Genomic DNA, 18,628 nt, shown 5'->3' with positions numbered 1-18,628 from the left:
CCCCGTTTATTATCTTTTGCGCTTCAGTGAATCTATTCCTTACCCCGACCTCCAACCCCCCCCCCCCCACCTACTCGTTGTTCCCTAAAATCTTTATCTTTCAGCCGGGTGAGCAGTTTGCTGTCGGAGTGAGTGGTCAGCTGGCCCCCTTTTGCTGGTGAGTAACGGCCGGGAGCGGCCTTTCGAGTTGTGGGCACCCGGTTAGTTGTCGGGGCGGCGAAGGGTCAAGGCCCAGGCCCAGGCCCAGGCCCAGGCCCAGGCCCAGGCCCAGGCCGAGGGGGAGTCACTCAGAGGCAGTGTCACTGACTGTCAGGGGGATGGGGGTATGCTGCTTTTATTTTGTACACCCCGCATTATGTCTTTTAATCATCAGCGTCTTATTTAATAGAGGAAATGGGGGTAGGTTTGATGAAGGGTGTCTCTCTGCCTCCCTCACTATCCTCTCCACAAGAGGAGGTGCTATATCAAATAGGAATCTGGGGCAACAAACAGAAAACGCGGATTAGTTGGCATGGCCAGTCCATTGAGGGTCTGTGCTTAACCAAAAGGATAAGCTTCCCTCAGCCTTTCAGATTTTTTTTATATCTCCACCCTGGAGGCTCCCTTCCTCCATTCCTGATGAAGGGCTTTTGCCCGAAACGTCGATTTTCCTGCTTCTCGGATGCTGCCTGACTTACTGTGCTTTTCCAGCACCACTCTGATCTAAACTTTCAGATTGTGGGCGAAGGGTGCACATCAAACACTCTAAATGGTCCTTTTTTTCAAATTTTAGCCATCAGTTTGTTTTTTGAATGTTTTTTGATCGTGTAAGTTTCCCAGTTAAATCTTTTGTCTTTTAACTTCTCTGGTGTAATTGGCTGTCATGCTCCCAGCGAGGAAGGGTGATCAGAAAGAATCATCCAGGTTTTATATCATTATCGCTTGCATAAGCCAAAGCTGTTACACCCCAAATTGTTGTTTTTTTCTGTCTTATGTTATTTGATGAAGCTGATGGCAGTCCAACATTGGCTCCTGCCTGAAATACTAATCAGAGTGAAATAAAGACAAGTGGGTAGGAGAGAGATTGTGGTGGCATGGTAACCCGAATTTAGGAAGATCTTTGAATAAAGATAACAAACTGAGAAATGGAAGTCCCAAGTGCCTATATTTGTTAACTGAACAGCTTACATAAAATGAGAGGTATGGATGCGTAATACATGTAAATGTCAGTTCTAAACTTGTGAAATTGGTATGCATGTAAATTGCATGTCTCTTATTCCTACTGATAAGTTTATTCCTGATCAAAGATCCAAGTGCAGATGTGCTCTGCTAGAGTTCTGAGAATTTGTAGATGTGATGTTGGATTGTAATTGTTTGAAATGGGACGTGGGTTAGTTTCTGCATAAAATGTGAGCTGAATATGGTTAGGAGCAAATTGCAGCTTTCACAATTTTATAGTTTAAATTGCATCTGCTGTAATGTGGAAATTAGTGTTAAATGTGAAAGTTAGTGCAAATTGTCACTAACTGTTGCTAAAAGATTATAGTACAGAGAAGGAGAAAGTGAGGTCTGCAGATGCTGGAGATCAGAGATGGAAATGTGTTGCTGGAAAAGCGCAGCAGGTCAGGCAGCATCTAGGGAACAGGAGAATCGACGTTTCGGGCATTAGCCCTTCTTCAGGAATGAGCATTCCTGAAGAAGGGCTAATGCCCGAAACGTCGATTCTCCTGTTCCCTAGATGCTGCCTGACCTGCTGCGCTTTTCCAGCAACACATTTCCATCTATAGTACAGAGAAGGCCATTCAGTGTATATGCTGGCTCCCTGCGAGAGCTCGTCCGACTCTTCTGCCTTTTCTCCAAAGCTGTGCAAACATTCCCATTTTTGTTTGAAAGGCTACCATTGAAATTGATTCCTGTGCATTAATGACAGATTTTAGTCACCTGTATAAAGTTATTTTTTCCTTTGTGTTATCTTTAATTCTTTTGCCATTTAACTTAAATTGGTGTCCTTCAGCCATCTGCTAGTGGGAACAGTTTTCCCTATTTACTGTCTAGAAACATATTGATGTGGTGTCTGTTAAATGCATCCTTTCTTGTCTGTTTTGCTTTACTCTCTCCCTTTTGTCTTATGGGAAGCTCTGGCTTTGTTTGTCCTATCTTTGCCCCTCATGGGAATGTAACTCAACTGTTCCTGAACCAACTCTTCAGAAACAACCTTAACAGTTCTGTCCCCTAATCTTTGCTGAACATTTTTTGTTTGGGAATATTTAATAGTCTTACTCTTTTTTTCTGAACTAGGATTCCATTATTGCCACAACATATTCCCACCTGACTATGCATAGTTGGAACTCAGCAGCCTTATTCACTACACTCTTTATTCACATACGTGCACTGTTAACCTAATTAAACTATTTTGCACTTGCTTTTCTCCTAGCAATCTTAGTATTACTTACTCTAGTGTTATTTGTCTCTTCCAATTCATTGTAAACATTGAGGAAAGCAAGGTCAAGTTCTCATCCCCCTTCCCCAATTAAGTTAGTTTAAACCCTTACTATTAATACTGCCCGAAAAGCCTTTGGTTCTGACTGTGTTCTGGTTGAATCTGTCTAGCCTCAACCAGCTTCAGCACCCTTTGAAATGGTTCCAATGTCCCAGGAATTGAAAAGCTCTCCTAGCATGTTGTCTTAAAACGTGCAGTAATTTGCTCTGTCGTCCTGTCTTTCTGCTTCTGACCGTGCAGTACCAAGAGTCATTCAGACATAAACGTAGTATATACTGCTTATGGTGCTACTTAAAATCTGCGTGCAGGATCCCATGCTTCACTCCATCTATGCTGTTGGTTTTTTGAGCACTCCTGTTCACCACTTTTTCCCTTCCTCCTTAAGACTTGAATGCTCTGCAATCTAGTTATGTCCTTGACCCTGGCACCCGTGAGTCGACAGTGTGGTGCTGGAAAAGCACAGCAGGTCAGGCAGCATCCAAGAGGCAGGAGTATCAATGTTTCTGGTGTAAGCCCTTCATCGGGAACCTGGCACCAGTGAACCAATGTACCATCCTGAATTTGCTGCAGAAATGCCTTTAGTTCCCCTAATTGTAGATTTTGCAATTGCTGTTGCTTTTCCAATCTTCCTGCTGTTTCCCTGTACGGTTGAGCGATTTGGGATCGTTGTTGTCACTGGGGTTTCTGTTCAGTGTAATTATGACCTTTTGAGACATTTTATGCTGTGAAATTTGAGCTGTGAGCAAATGCCCGACAATGCAATTATACATTTTATCTTCATGTGCTTCGAACCTTTTTAGTGCTGAGTTGGGTAGTGACGAGAGCAACATATGCAATGACTTGTGCAATAAAAGGTGGGTGTTATCACATTAATGTACATTTGACTAAACTTAGATTTTATTCCCCATGCAATATTAGTGGTAATATGTTCAATATGTATGGCATGAACACTTGAGCTAATACCCCTGTGAATAGTGTGCCAGTGGGATTTAAAACTCAGATTTACAAACAGTAGTGGGATTCTAAATTTGTAATCTCTCCCTAATCTGTTATTAGGAAATTGCCATGCAGCAGCCAATGAAAGGCAATTGGGTTATTCCAGTGTTGCATTGATGTTAAAAATGCTAACCAGTGTCAAAGTGCCTATTTTTCCTCTCTGAATATTATTAGAAACTCTATGGAAGGAAAGTTCGTTGTAGGGCTATTAGTGGTGATGTGGGTGGGCACTGCTTGTGCCAAAGCATTTTTATATGGCCACTTATTCAGGTAATTGCTATATTTTGTTGCCCTTTTCCATCCTAGCATCTGAGCAGCTGTTATGAACATGCTGGTAATTGGGTAGATTTCCAAGTATTACGAGTTGAAAACAGAAAATGCTTGAAGTCACAGCAGGTCAGACAGCATGCATAGAAAGAGACCAAGCTAACCTTTTGAGGCTAATGACTCTTTCAGAGCTGACATGATGTGTGTATGGGGGGGGTGACATTTATGCAATAATGGGGGGGAAATTGTGGTTGGAATTCCATTCCTTCAGCCTTTCAGCTTTACCTTGTGTTCTCTGTCACCATGTCCTATTCTGCCCTCTTCACACCCCCAATTCCTCTCTGGCTGTCTGTCTGATCTTTCCAGTTTAGAGATGAAAAGTACTGCAGATGCTGGAATCCAAAATAGACAGACAGGAGGTTGGAAGAACACAGCAAGCCAGGCAGCATCAGGAGGTGGCGAAGTCTAAGTTTCAGGCGTAACCCTTCTTCAGGGCTCGGTAGGTGTAGAGGGAGTTGCAGATAAACGGGGTGATAGCAGCAGGGTGGTGGATAGGTGAAGACAGAGGATATGACCTGGCTGGTTAATGGAAGGAATCTTCTGCTTGGGCAGCCTACAGCTGGAGGACTCAACATTGAGTTCTCCAATTTCTAATAACCTCCCTTCCACTCCTCCTTGCCATCAACCGGATTCATTCCTCCCCTTGACCAACCTTGCTGTATCCTCTACCTGTCTTCACTTATCCCCACTTCACCACCCTGCTTCCACCACCCCCTTTATCTGCAGGTCCTCCTACCCCCCCCCCCCCCCCCCCAGGTCCTGAAGAAGGGTTACACCCAAATGTCCACTTCTCCACTTTCTGATGCTGCCTTGCTTGCTGTGTTCTTCCAGCCTCCTGCCTGATCTTTCCAGTTTGGCAGTTAGACGTGCCATTGTTCTGCCATTCTCACATTATGATTAGTTAATTGCACTATCAACACCCTTTCTCCACCATCAATCTGCTTCCTCCACCATAAATGTTGTTCCACACTTCACTCCAGCTCTGAAGACTCATCTAAACTCAATGCTTGCTCTTTCCTTGGATGCTGCCTGACCCACTGATTTCCAGCATTTTCAATTTTTAGTACGGATTCCGGCATCTGCAGAAATATGCTCCTTTGATTTTAGCTGGAAATGTGTTGCTGGAAAAGCGCAGCAGGTCAGGCAGCATCCAGGGAACAGGAGAATCGACGTTTCGGGCATAAGCCCTTCTTCAGGAAGAAGGCTTTTCCTGAAGAAGGGCTTATGCCCGAAATGTCGATTCTCCTGTTCCCTGGATGCTGCCTGACCTGCGCTTTTCCAGCAACACATTTGCAGCTCTGATCTCCAGCATCTGCAGACCTCACTTTCTCCTTTGATTTTAGTTTGGCTGATTAACAATTTTTTTGAGAACGTTTTATAATGGAAACAGGCCGATCGGCCCAACAAGTCAGCACCGACCCTTTGAAGAGCAACCCACCCAGACCCGTTTTCCCCACCCCTATATTTACCCCGACTAATGCATCTAATACTATAGGCAATTTAGCATGGCCAATTCACTTAACCTGCACATCTTTTGGATTATGGGAAGAAACCAGAGCACCCAGAGGAAACCCACGTAGACAGGGGGAGAATGTGCAAACTCCACATAGACAGTCGCCTGAGGCTGAAATTGAACTCGGGTCCCCGATGCTGTGAGGCAGCAGTGCTAACCACTGAGCTACTGTGCCACCCCTTTAAATTTATCTAGAGACTATCAGAAATTATAAATTAATCTGAAAATGTGACTTATAATGTGAGATAAGGTCTGTACTCCATTAACACTTCACAATGAAAGCGAATCATTGGACGGCTGGCACTCGGGCACAGTGGGAAAGGATAACGTTAAGCTGGACCTTAGTGATAAGAGGCTTGATAGGGGGACAGACAGGAGATTCTGGGCCATAAATGGGAATCCAAAATGGTGCATTGCCTCCCGGATGCCAGGTTCCAGGATGTCTCGGAGTGGCTGCAGAACGTTCTCGAGGGGAAGTCAAAGAGTGTTGTGCTGGAAAAGCCCAGTCAGGTAACATCAGAGTTGACATTTCAGATGTAAGCCCTTAGGAATGAGGAATTTCCCTTTATTCCTGGTGAACGGTTTCATCAGCACGACACGCTTCGATTATGATCTCCAGCATCTGTAGTCCTCACTTTCTCCTAGTTTTTAAGGGGGAGGGTGAGCAGCCAGAAGTCATTGTGTGTTGGCACAAATGACATAGGGGTGGGGACCTGTGGAGTGGTGATAGAGAGCTACAAAAGATGTTTAAAGTCCAGGACCCCCACAGTGGTAATTTCCATATACTTCCAGTGCCATGTGCAAGTGACGGTAAGAACAGTAGGATATGGTAGATGAATGTGCAGCTAAAGAATTGGCACAGGGGACAGTTATTCGGATTTTTAGAACATTTGGATCTTTTCTGGGGCAGAGCTGACCTGTACAAGAGGGACGGATTACATCTGAGTTGGAGGGAGTCCAATATCTTGGTGGCCAGGCTTGCTAATGCTAATTAATCGGAAAATGTGACTTATAATGTGAGATAAGTTGCTGTACTCCAGAGACGGTTTAATCTAATTACAGGGTGGTGGGTCGATCGTCAGCATGGAGGCAAGTGCGATGTTGGAAGGAGATGCCGTAATCAGAAATAGTAAAGTGAAGGTCAGGCTGGAACGTGACAGGGAGCAAGGAATGCCTGTTGGATTAAATTGCATCTATTTTAATGCAAGAGGTCTGACAGGTAAGGCTGATGAGCTCAGGCTATGGATAGGTATGCAGGACTGGGATATTATAGCTGGAAATGTGTTGCTGGAAAAGCGCAGCAGGTCAGGCAGCATCCAGGGAACAGGAGAATCGACATTTCGGGCATAAGCTATCACATTTCCGACACCCCTCCCCCAAGTCCCTCCTCCCTACATTTTATATTAGCCTGCTGGACAAACCTTCCTCATTCCTGAAGAAGGGCTTATGCCCGAAACGTCGATTCTCCTGTTCCCTGGATGTTGCCTGACCTGCTGCGCTTTTCCAGCAACACATTTCCAGCTCTGATCTCCAGCATCTGCAGACCTCACTTTCTCCACTGGGATATTATAGCCAATACAGAAACCTGGCTAAGGGAGGTACAGGTGCTTTAGGCAGGACAGAGTTGGTCGAAAGAAGGAAGAGGGAGTAAGTTTTTGATTAAGATGACTATTACAGTAATAATCAAATGAAGTAACTGTAGAATTATCTAGTGAGACTTTGTAGGTGGAGCTAACAAATAAGGGGATGGGGTTGTACAATAGGCCCCCAAATAGTCAACGGGAGTTAGTGAAACAAATATGCACGGAGTTTGGGGAGAGTTGTAGGATCAATGGGGTTGTCGTAGTAGGGGTTTTTAATTTTTCTAACATAGACTGGGACTACCAAAGCATTAAAGACTTGGATGGGGTGGAATTTAAGTGTGTTCAGGAAAGTTTCCTCAAGCAGTATGTAGAGGGTCTTGCTTGAAGAGGGGCAAAACTCTAACTACTCTTGGGAAATAGGGCAGGACAAGTGACTGAGGTGACAGTGGGGAAGCACTTTGGCACCAATGACCATAGTTCTATTAATTTTAAAATAGTTATGGAAAGGGACAAAATTGGGCCACAGGTTCGCGTTCTAAACTGGAGCAAGACAAATTTTGATGGAATAAGACAGGACCTTGCAGGGTTGATTAGAGTAGTTTGTTGGCAAAGGTATATCTGACAAGTTGAAGGTCTTTAAAAGGGAGATAGCTAAAGTTTAAGGTTTATATGTTCCTGTGAGGGTGAAAGGCAAGATTGACAGAAATAGGAACCATGATTGAGAGATATTGAGGCTTTAACCAGAAAAAAGGAGATATGGCTCAAATACAGGCAGCTGGGATCAAATTAATCCCTGGAGGTATGTAGGTATACAGGAGTTTACTGAAGAAACCCTGTACCATGCTGTACTGTTCTATGTTTGAAGGAAATCAGGAGGATGGAAAGGGGGCATGAGATAGCCTTGCCTGAGAAGATTAGGGTGAATCCAAAGAGGTATTTTAAAAGGAAAAAGAATAACTAGAGAGAGAACAGGAGCTGAGAATGTGCTTGCTTCGGCAACACATATGCTAAAATTGGAACGATACAGAGAAGATTAGCATGGCCCCTGTGCAAGGATGTCATGCAAATTTGTGAAGCGTTCCATATTGGGGGGGCACGGTGGCTCAGTGATTAGCACTGCTGCCTCACAGCGCCAGGGACCTGGGTTCAATTCCCGCCTCGGGCAACCGTCTGTGTGGAGTTTGCACATTCTCCCCGTGTCTGCGTAGGTTTCCTCTGGGTGCTCCGGTTTCCTCCCACAGTCCAAAAATGTGCAGGTTAGGTGAATTGGCCATGCTAAATTGCCCGTAGTGTTAGGCGCATTGGTCAAGGGTAAATGTAGGGGAATGGGTCTGGGTGGGTTGTTCTTTGGAAGGTTGGTGTGGATTTGTTGGGCCAAAGGGCCTGTTTCCACACTATAGTGAATCTAATCTAATTTTAAAAAAAAGTGCTGGAAAAGCACAGCAAATCAGGCAGCATCCAAGGAGAAGAAGAATCAATGTTTCTGGCAACTTATGCCAGAAATGTCGATTTTCCTACTCCTCGGATGCTGCCTGACCGGCTGTGCTTTTCCAGCACCACACTTGTGACTCTACCTCCAGCTTCTGCAATCCTCACTTTCTCCTAGAGAATAGGACCTCTCAAGGACTGAGGTGGGTATGTATGTGTCGAACCAAAGGAGGTGGGCAAGGTTCTCGATGAATATTTCTCCTGTGTTTTCTGTGGAAAAAGACATGAAGTCTTAAGAACTTGGGGGAAGTTAGTGGTCGTATCTTGGGGACAGTCTATCTCATAGTAGAAATGGTGTTGGATTTATTAGAATATATGAAGGTGGGTTAACTTCCTGGTCCTGGCCAGATATATCCAAGAGGCTAGGGAAGAAATTGTGGGGGCCCTGGCTGATATGTTTGCATCATTGTCACCCATGGGTGAGGTCCCAGAAGACTGAAGGGTAGTGAATCTTTCAAGCCCTTATTCAAGAAGGGCTGCAAAGAAAAAGCAGGGAACTAAATACCGGGAAGCCAAACATCCTGATACGTATGTTATCCCTACAGTGTGGAAACAAGCCATTTGGCCCAACATGTCCACACCGACCCTCCAGAGTAACCCACCCAGACCCATTCCCCTACCCTATTATCCTATATTTACCCCTGACTAATGCACCTACACATCCCTGAACACTGTGGGCATCTGATAGTCATAGAGGAATACAGCACGGAATAGACCCGTCGGTCTATCCCGTCCAGATATTCTAACCTAATCGAGTCCCATTTGCCAGCACTTAGCCCATAACCTTCTAACCCTTTTGTATGCGTATACCCTTCCAGATGTCTTTTAAATGCTGCAATTGTACCATCCTCCTCCACTTCCTCTGGCAGCTCATTCTGTACAAGCACCACCCTCGGTGTGCACAGTTGCCCCTTAGGTCCCTTTTGTAACTTTCCCCTGTCACCCTTAACCTATACCCTCTAATTCTCGACGACGATTCCTCCCTCCATCCCATGGAAAAGACCTTGTCTATTTACCTATCCATGCCCCTCATGATTTTATAAACCTCCATAAGGTCACCCCCTCCGCCTCTAACGCTCCAGGGAAAACAGTCCCAGCCTATTCAGGTTCTCTCTTTGTCTCAAATCCTCCAACTGGCAACATTCTTGTAAATCTTTTCAAGTTTCACAACATCCTTCTGATAGGAAGGAGACCAGAATTGTGCACAATATTCCAGAAGCGGCCTAACCAATGTCCTGTACAGCTGCACTGGGCATGGCCAATTCATCTAACCTGCACGTCTTTGAATTGTGGGAGCACCTGGCGGAAATCCACGCAGACATTGGGAGAATCTGCAACCTTCGCACAGACAGCCACCTGAGACTGGAATTGAATCTGGGTCCCTGGTGCTGGAATGTAGCAGTGCCAGTCACAGCCATCATGCTGCCCCAAGTTACTTGAGAAGATTCTGAGAGATAAGATATACTTGCTGTTGTGGTTCTATACGCTGAGCTGGGAATTTGTGTTGCAGACATTTCATCCCCTGTCTAGGTGACATCCTCAGTGCTTGGGAGCCTCCTGTGAAGCGCTTCTGTGATGTTTCCTCCGGCGTTGATAGTGGTTTGTCTCTGCCGCTTCCGGTTGTCAGTTCTAGCTGTCTGCTGCAGTGGCCGGTATATTGGGTCCAGGTCGATGTGTTTGTTGATTGAATCTGTGGATGAGTGCCATGCCTCTAGGAATTCCCTGACTGTTCTGTTTGGCTTGTCCTATAATAGTAATGTTGTCCCAGTCGAATTCGTGTTGCTTGTCATCTGCGTGTGTGGCTACTAAGGGTAACTGGTCTTGTCGTTTCGTGGCTAGTTGGCATTCGTGGATACGGATCGTTAGCTGTCTTCCTGTTTGTCCTATGTAGTGTTTTGTGCAGCCCTTGCATGGGATTTTGTACACTACGTTGGTTTTGCTCATGCTGGTTAACGGGTCCTTTGTCCTGGTGAGTTGTCTGAGAGTCGCTGTTGGTTTGTGTGCTGTTGAGTCCTAGTGGTGGTCGTAGTCTGGCTGTCAGTTCAGAAATGTTCTTGATGTATGGTAACGTGGCTAGTCCTTTGGGTTGTGGCATGTCCTCATTCCGTTGTCTTTCTCTTAGGCATCTGTTGATGAGATTGCGGGGGTATCCGTTTTTGGCGAATACATTGTAGAGGAGGTGTTCTTCCTCTTTTTGCAGTTCTGGTGTGCTGCAGTGTGTTGTGGCCCTTTTTGAACTGTGTCTTGATGCAACTTCTTTTGTGTGTGTTGGGATGGTTGCTTTCGTAGTTTAGGACTTGGTCTGTGTGTGTGGCTTTCCTGTATACCTTTGTGGTGAATTCTCCGTTCAGTGTTCTCTGTACCATCACGTCTAGGAATGGGAGTTGGTTGTCCTTTTCTTCCTCTCTAGTGAATCTGATTCCTGTGAGTGTGGCGTTGATGATCTGGTATGTGTTTTCTATTTGTGTTTTTAATGATTACAAAGGTGTCATCTACATATCTGACCCAGAGTTTGGGTTGAATAAACCACTATAAATACTGGAGGAAACATCACAGAAGCGCTTCACAGGAGGCTCCCAAACACTGAGGATGTCACCTAGACGGGGGAACGAAACGTCTGCAACACAAATTCCCAGCTCGGCGAACAGAACCACAACAGCGAGCACCCGAGCTACAAATCTTCTCACAAACTTTGAAGATATACTTCCATTTGGGAAGACAGCATTTGATTAGGAATAGTCAGCATCATTTTGTGTGTGGATGATCATGCCTCACAAGTTTGGTAGAGTTCTTTTGAAGTGACCAAGAAGGTTGATGAGGGCACGGCAGTTGATTTAGTCTACATAGATATCAGTAAGGCTTTTGATTAAGTTCCACATGATAGGCTGCTCTGGAAGGTTAGATTGCATGGCATCCAGGGGGAATTGGAAACACAATTGGCTTGATGGTAGGAAAGAGATGGTAATAGTGGAAGGATAATTGTTGGACTGGAGACCTGTGACTAGTGGTTCAGTGCTTCAGGGATCAGTGCTGGCCCATTACTGTTCGTTACGTATATCTGTGATTTGGATGAGAATGTACAAGGCATGATTAGGATGTTTGCTGATGGCACTAAAATAGGCAGTGTCGTAAACTGTGAGGAAGGTTATCAGAAATTGCAGCAGGACCTTGATCAGTTGGGGAGGTGGGCTGGAAAATGCAAATGGAGTTTAATATAGACAAGTGTGAGGTCTTGCATTTTGGAAAGTCAAATCAAGGTTGGAATTTCATGGTGAATGGTAGGGCCTTAAGGAGTGTAGTGGAACAGAGGGACCTTTGTGTTCAAGTGCAAGTGGAGTCACAGACAGGGCATTGAAGAAGCCCTTTGGCACACTGACCACCTTCAGTCAGGGCTTGGAGTATAGAAGTTGGGAAGTTATATTGCAGTTGTACTGGATGTTGGAGAGGCCACACTTGGAGTGTGGGTTTGGTTTTTGGTCACCTTGCTACAGGAAGGACATTATTAAATTGGAAGTAATTTACAAGGATGTTTCCAGGACTCAAGGGTCTGAGTTATAGGAAGAGGTTGGATAAGCGAGAACTTTTTTTCCTTTAGAACATAGGAGACTGGGGGAGGGATCTTGTAGAAGATCATGAAAGGTGTGGATAGGGTAAATGCACTCAGTCTTTTTCCCCCAGGGTTAGGGAAATGCAGTCTAGAGGACTTCAGTTTAAGGTTAGATGGAAAGAATAAAAGAGAACCGGAGGGGCAACTTTTTATTTTTAGAGGGCGGTACACAAATGAAATGAGTTGGGTACATTAACAACATTTTTGAAAGGCATTTGGATAAACACATGGATAGAAAAGGTTTAGGAGGATAATGGGCCAAGTGCAGGGAAATGGAGTTAGCGTTGATGGACATCTTGGTAGGCATGGACCAGTTTGGGCCAAAGGGTCTGTCTCTCTGCTGTAGGACTTTGTGTCTCTGGAACTTTTGTTCAGCTCTGGTTTTGAGTTTGCACAGGAGATGAAAATGATAACTATAGAAATATTTTACACAATATGGTAAAATTCTATACAATACAACTCTGTTCTTGTTCATGGCAGGTGTCCTTTATTCTTTGCTCTTTGTACAATAACACTATCACTTTGAATGAAAGATTTTATTGAAGCTCAGCCTTGATTCCTATTTGAAACTGCTGCTAACACAATATGTGGCTATGTAACATGTGGTACACCATCATACAGACCTGAAAGGTGACAGGTTTAACCCTTTTCAGTTAGTGGTAGGGCTGATTTTACATCTAAGGGCTAGTGAAAAGAAAAATCAACAGGTCTTATTTCTGATTGACAGATCCAAAGCTTCAGCAAGTGTCATTGGTTAACAATGTTAGGGGAAGGCCTGTGCTTAATTTAGGGTAGCATTATGCTTTATAAATTACTTAGTTTTACAGCACCTTTTAAATGTGGGAAATCATTGTAGGGTACACCATCACTGTAATTAGACTAACATTGACCTTCCCGTAGTGGTCTGAGGAGAGAAGATAAATTTGCTTGGTGATCCGTTTTAAGCTGTACTTGGGGGGGGGGTGGGGGAGAAGAGAGCAGCTAGTTTTAGGCTCAAAGCTCTGGAATTCTCTCCCTATGTGCTTGAAAGCCCAATTGGCTGTAGGGTGGGCAACAGGGGAAGCTGAACTTTTGGAAGGTTGTAGAGCTTGAAGTTGAAGTTTGGGAAGGGAGAGACAATAAAAATGTTTGAACTCAGGCAATAGAACTTTAAAATAAAATGTTCAAGGAGCAGGGGCCAATGTAAGACCACAAACACAAGAATGATTGGTGAACAGAAGTTTGTACAAGGATATAAAAATGCATTCAGAATGAGCTTAAGTTTATGGAGGCTGACCAGGAAAGCATTAGGATAGTTGAGTAGAGAGTGATAGTTGAACGTTTCATCAGAAATTGACTTAAGGCAGACTGTGTATCTTGGTGGAAGCAGACAGTCCTTGAGATAAAGAAGTTATTTTGAAAGCTCAGCTGAGGTTGAGAATGATTGATTGATTAATTCTTGTTGCAACAGTACCATCAAACCCATCCCATTCTCTGTTCAAAGGAACTCAGTTGTGACGGGGGAGGGGGTGGTAAATAGTAAAGTCGCCATAGGTTTATCAGATCAGAGGACTTGAGTCACCCGAGCCATCTTCCATTTCATCTGGAAGCCTAAGATGGATTGGGTCTGCAGGGACTTCATGTCCAAAACTCTGGTTATGTTGTTCCTTCACTTATCCAATGTTGCCCTCATCCTGATGGCCACCTTTCTGTGTGGCTACAACAAGCTGTGTGCAGACCCTCCATGTGCAAACACCAAGTGTCACTACGTGCTGAGGTTCTACCTGTCCCTGGTGTTTGGAAGGATGGGACTGTCCTCGCTGCCACAGAACACTCCCAGTGGTTCGACAGTTCCGTTTCACCTGGCCTTCACTGAAATTTGCAAAGAGAAATACCTTTTGGTCACCAGTCCATCAGGAAGTGGTCAGTGCACAGTGTTGTTGAGACCCTGAGGGAATAGGCGAGGGTGGATCCTGTTGAGTGGTTTCCTGAGCAGACTGTCTGTCATTTGACAGAAAATGACTGGGGGTTGGTGAGGTTGTTGAGACTGTCACACATCTCCCTTTTGGAATGTGCCTCAGCAAAGGAATTCTGGAGTAAGATGCAATGTTTTGTCAAAGTTCATCACCAGCAGCACTGTGACGTAGGTCTCTGTGCTCTACAGTCAATGCGCATCCTGGGGAACAGAGACAAAAATCAGCTGTGCCAAGAGGGCCATCAAGCTAGTGAATGATGGTCTTTGGTTTGTCTGAAACATGTTGGTCTTCCAGAACAAGGAGTTGACCCTGATTGCTGCACATTGCAAGGTCCAGGATTACGTGGTGAGGGATGTACTAAAACTTGGGGCAGTTGCTGTCAAGGCACAGTAGAGAAAAGACCACTGTCTCAGGTCTCCCTACTGAAGGTAATGAGTCAGGTCAGTTCTCAGACCAAAAATTCCTGATGAAGATCTTATGCTCGAAATGTTGACTCTCCTGCTCCTCGGATGCTGCCTAACCGGCTGTGCTTTTCCAGTGCCACACTTTTTGACTCTGATCTCCAGCATCTGCAGACATCACTTTCTCTGTTATTGGACTCTCTAGCATCTCAAATATATGTAAATATTTGTAGGAGAGGTTTTTGGTTTTCTTGGGTACAGTCAATGCTTTGTTTATTCACTTGACGTGCAATTGTACATAACCAAACTATGGTATTAGTCTTTCAATTACAAAATTGGAATAAGTTATAACTGCTGCTGTTCATGTTAATCAGCTTTCTTACAAATTGGATATCTTTGTTTTAATTCCTTGGCAGAGGCTGGGGAGAAGATATTTTAAACGTTGACACAACATTCGAGGGACCTTAGCCATGTGGCTAGATTGGAGAAGTTTGGATTGATCTCTTCAGAGAAGGTTGAAGAGATCAATCCAAACTTCTCCAATCTAGCCACGTAGCTAAGGTCCCTTGTCCCTGACCGTGCTCACACAGCCATTCCTGTAAATCTTTTCTGCCTCTTTTTCTGCCATCTCGATTTCTCCTTATGTAACTTGGTATTTTACACTTACTTTCAGAACCCTGCTGTGAAAGGCCTTGGAATGTTGCATTATGTTCATTCATAAAGTCAGGAAGTATGGGATACAGGGAGATTTGGCTATCTGGATTCAGAATTGGCTGGCTGACAGAAGGCAGAGAGTGGTTGTAGATGGAAAGTATTCTGCCTGGAGGACAGTGTTGAGTGGGGTCACGCAGGGCTCTGTTCTTGGGCCTCTGCTCTTTGTTGTTTGTATAAATGACTTGGATGAGGAGGTTGAGTGGTGGGTTAGTAAATTTGCAGATGACACAAAAGTTGGAGGTGTCGTCTATAATATAGAGGACTGCTGCAGCGCGACATAGGGTGCAAAGCTGGGCTGAGAAATGGCAAATGGAGTTCAACCTGGATAAATGCGAAGTGATGCATTTTGGAAGATTGAACTCGAATGCTGAATACAGGATTAAAGGCAGGATTCTTGGCAGTGTGGAGGAACAGAGGGATCTTGGTGTTCAAGTACATAGATCGCTCAAAGTTGCCACCCAAGTGGACAGGGTTGTTAAGAACGCATATGGTGTTTTGGCTTTCATTAACAGGGGCATCGAGTTTAAGAGCTGCGAGGTTTTGCTCCAGGGCTATATTTCCCTTTTGAAACCACATTTGGAATATTGTGTTCAGTTCTGGTATCTGGAAAGATACAGGGGCTTTGGAGAGGGTGCAAAGAAGGTTTACCAGGATGCTGCCTGGACTGGAGGGCTTGCCTTATAAAGAAAGGTTGAATAAGCTCTGACTTTTCTCTCTGGAGAGAAGGAGGGAGAGAAGACCTGATCGAGGTGTACAAAATAATGAGAGGAATAGATATTCAGTAGCCAGAGATTTTTCCCCAGGGCGAAATTAGTTAAGTTTTTCACTCTGTTCTCTTTGATCCTTTGTCTAGCAGTAGCCTTGCGCTGTATGTTAGTGATCTGTTTGTAGAAGAAGATGGGTCTGCTTAAGGAAAATGTGAAATTTTTTGCATTGATAGAGTTTAATGACTATCAATGCTTTAAGCGTGCGTCAGTGCTACCAAGTCAAAATTGTGGAGCCCCTCCCTAATGGATTGCAGCAATTCAAGAAGGTGGCTTGCCACCACCACCTTGAGTGCAATTAGGTATGGGCAATAAACACTAACCAAGCCAGTGACTTCCGCCTCCCATGAATGAAATAAAAAATGAGTTGGTGAGGAACAATAATCTTTTCAAGATGGTCATTAAAAAATATTGTCACAGGTGGCTTAGAACTAAAGCCCTCACTCAGGATCCTTGCTGAATTAGTGATCCAAGTGTGAGTAGCAGTTGGGATGGAGTTGCTAGCTGCAATATCCTCTTGTTTTTACAAGCTACTGTTTCATCTCCAATCTCCCTCTTATCTATCAATTCCTTGAATGAGTTGTTGCCTTACAAATCTTTGCTCAACTTCCTGGAACTCCATGTTTGAATCGCTGCAAACAGGTTTCCCACTTTTGAGACCATACCAAAACAACAGTTCTTAATGTTTAAAAACAACATTCCAGTTGATTGTGACACAAGTAAACTCCTTGTCCTTCCTGACTTGTCAGGAGCATTGGATACGATTATTCACATCTCCCTTCTCCAGTATTCTTTATTCACTGTCTACCTGGGTTAGACATTCACTTGCCAGTTCCATTCTTAGCCAGAGAACGACCAAACTATAATTGCTGTCTTCCCACTTGTGTGTCATCACTACCTCTACATGCTGTCCCTTAGTGGTATCATCTAAGAATCCAGCATTACTTTCCACAATTGGACTGGCAGCACTCCGCTCTAGATCACATCCATCAGTTTGCTTGCTTCTAATTTGTCATACTGCACATTTAACATAGGATTCTGGATAAATAGCTATTTCTTCGGTTTGAAAGACCAAAGCCAGCATCTTTTGTCCCTGCTGCTAACTCCATTCTGTAGCCACTGTTCTCTCTGGCAATTGGCATAAGTGGAACCCAACAGCTTGAAACCTTTGTGTTCATTTGAACCAAGTGTCTAGGGTGGTAATGGTAGGGGATTTTAACTTTCCAAACACAGACTGGGACTGCCATAGTGTTGAGGGTTTAGATGGAGAGGAATTTGTTAAAATTTTCTCATTCAGTATGTGGATGTACCTACTAGGGAGGGTGCAAAACTTGACCTACTCTTGGGAAATAAGGCAGGGCAGGTGACTGAGGTGTCAGTGGGGGACACTTTTGGCCCCAGCAACCATAATTCTATTAGTTTTAAAATAGTGATGGAAAAGGATAGACCAGATCTAAAAGTTGAAGTTCTAAATTGGAGAAAGGCCAATTTTGATGGTGTTAGGCAAGAACTTTCAAAAGCTGATTGGGGACAGATGCTTGCAGGTAAAGGGACAGCTGGAAAATGTGAAGCCTTCAGAAATGAGATAATGAGAGTTCAGAGTATATTCTTGTTAGGGTGTAAGGAAAGGCTGGTGGGTGTAGGGAAAGCTGGATGACTGGAGAAATTGAGGTTTTGTTTAAGAAAAAGAAGGAAGCATACGTCAGATGTAGACAGCAGAGATCGAGAGAATTATTAAAGTATAAAGGCAGTAGGAGTATACTTAGGAGAGAAATCAGGAGGGCAAAAAAGGGGACATTAACCCTATTTGCCAATGCTGTCTAAGGAGAATCCAAAGGGATTTTATAAACACGTTAAGGACAAAAGGGTAACCCTCGAGAGAACAGGGCCCCTCAAAGGTCAGCGAGGCAGCCTATGTGGGGAGCTGCAAAAGATGGGAGCGATACTAAATGAGTACTTTGCATCAGTTTACACTGTGGAGCAGGACGTGGAGGATATAGAATGTAGGGAAATAGGTGGTGACATCTTGAAAAATGCCCAGAGGCGGAAGTGCTGGATATCTTGAAATTCATTAAAGTGGGTCTATCCCCAGGACCTGATAGGTCTGCCCTGGAACACTCTGGGAAGCTAGGGCAGTGATTGCTGGGCCCCTTGCTGAGATATTTGTATCATCAGTAGTCACAGGTGAGGAGCTGGAAATCTGGAGGCTGACTAATGTCGTGCCACTAAGAAAGGTAGTAAGGGAAAGCTAGAGAACTATAGGCCAGCGAGCCTGACGTCGCTGTGGGCAATTTGTTGGCGGGAATACTGAGGGACAGGATTTGTGCGTATTTGGAAAGGCAAGGGCTGATTAGGGATAGTCAGCATGGCTTTGTGTGTGGGTAATCAAGAAGTAACAAAGAGGATTGATGTAGGCAGAGTGGTGGATGTGATCTACATGGATCTCAGTAAGGTGTTTGACCAGGTTCCCCATTGGAGACTGATTAGCAAGGTTAGATCTCATGGAATACAGGGAGAACTAGCCATTTGGATACAGAACTGGCTCAAAGGTAGAAGACAGAAGGTGGGTGGAGGGTTGTTTTTCAGACTGGAGGCCTGTGACCAGTGGAGTGCCACAAGGGTCGGTGCTAGGTCTATGGCTTTTTGTCACTTTTATATAAATGATTTGTGCATGAATGTGGGAGGTATAGTTAGTATGTTTGCAGGTGATACCAAAATTGGACAGCGAAGAGGGTTACCTCAGATTACAACAGGATCTGGACCAGATGGGCCAATGGACTGAGAAGTGGCAGATGGAGTTT

At 44.4% G+C, this 18,628-nt stretch overlaps 1 protein-coding gene and 1 non-coding gene across 3 annotated transcripts in view; both read left to right on the top strand.

The window, feature by feature from the left end:
* kdm4b (lysine (K)-specific demethylase 4B) overlaps nt 1–18,628 on the top strand; it is a 479,386-nt gene continuing 460,758 nt past the window's right edge. The window contains exon 1 of one of the 2 annotated variants that reach the window (XM_043720917.2): nt 1–157. The gene's annotated coding sequence lies outside the window, so the exon portion shown is untranslated. The remainder of the gene's footprint in view (nt 158–18,628) is intronic. The other variant, XM_043720921.2, reaches the window with a different exon arrangement.
* Nucleotides 7,882–7,988, top strand: LOC122539226 (U6 spliceosomal RNA). The gene has a single exon (XR_006309005.1). It is a non-coding gene; the product is annotated as a U6 spliceosomal RNA (small nuclear RNA).

This window comes from Chiloscyllium plagiosum, unplaced genomic scaffold, assembly GCF_037043375.1.
Source record: "Chiloscyllium plagiosum isolate Xiang-an unplaced genomic scaffold, Cpla_swu_hap1 HiC_scaffold_28, whole genome shotgun sequence".
NCBI lineage: Eukaryota > Metazoa > Chordata > Chondrichthyes > Orectolobiformes > Hemiscylliidae > Chiloscyllium > Chiloscyllium plagiosum.
This window is presented reverse-complemented; position numbering and strand designations above follow the sequence as displayed.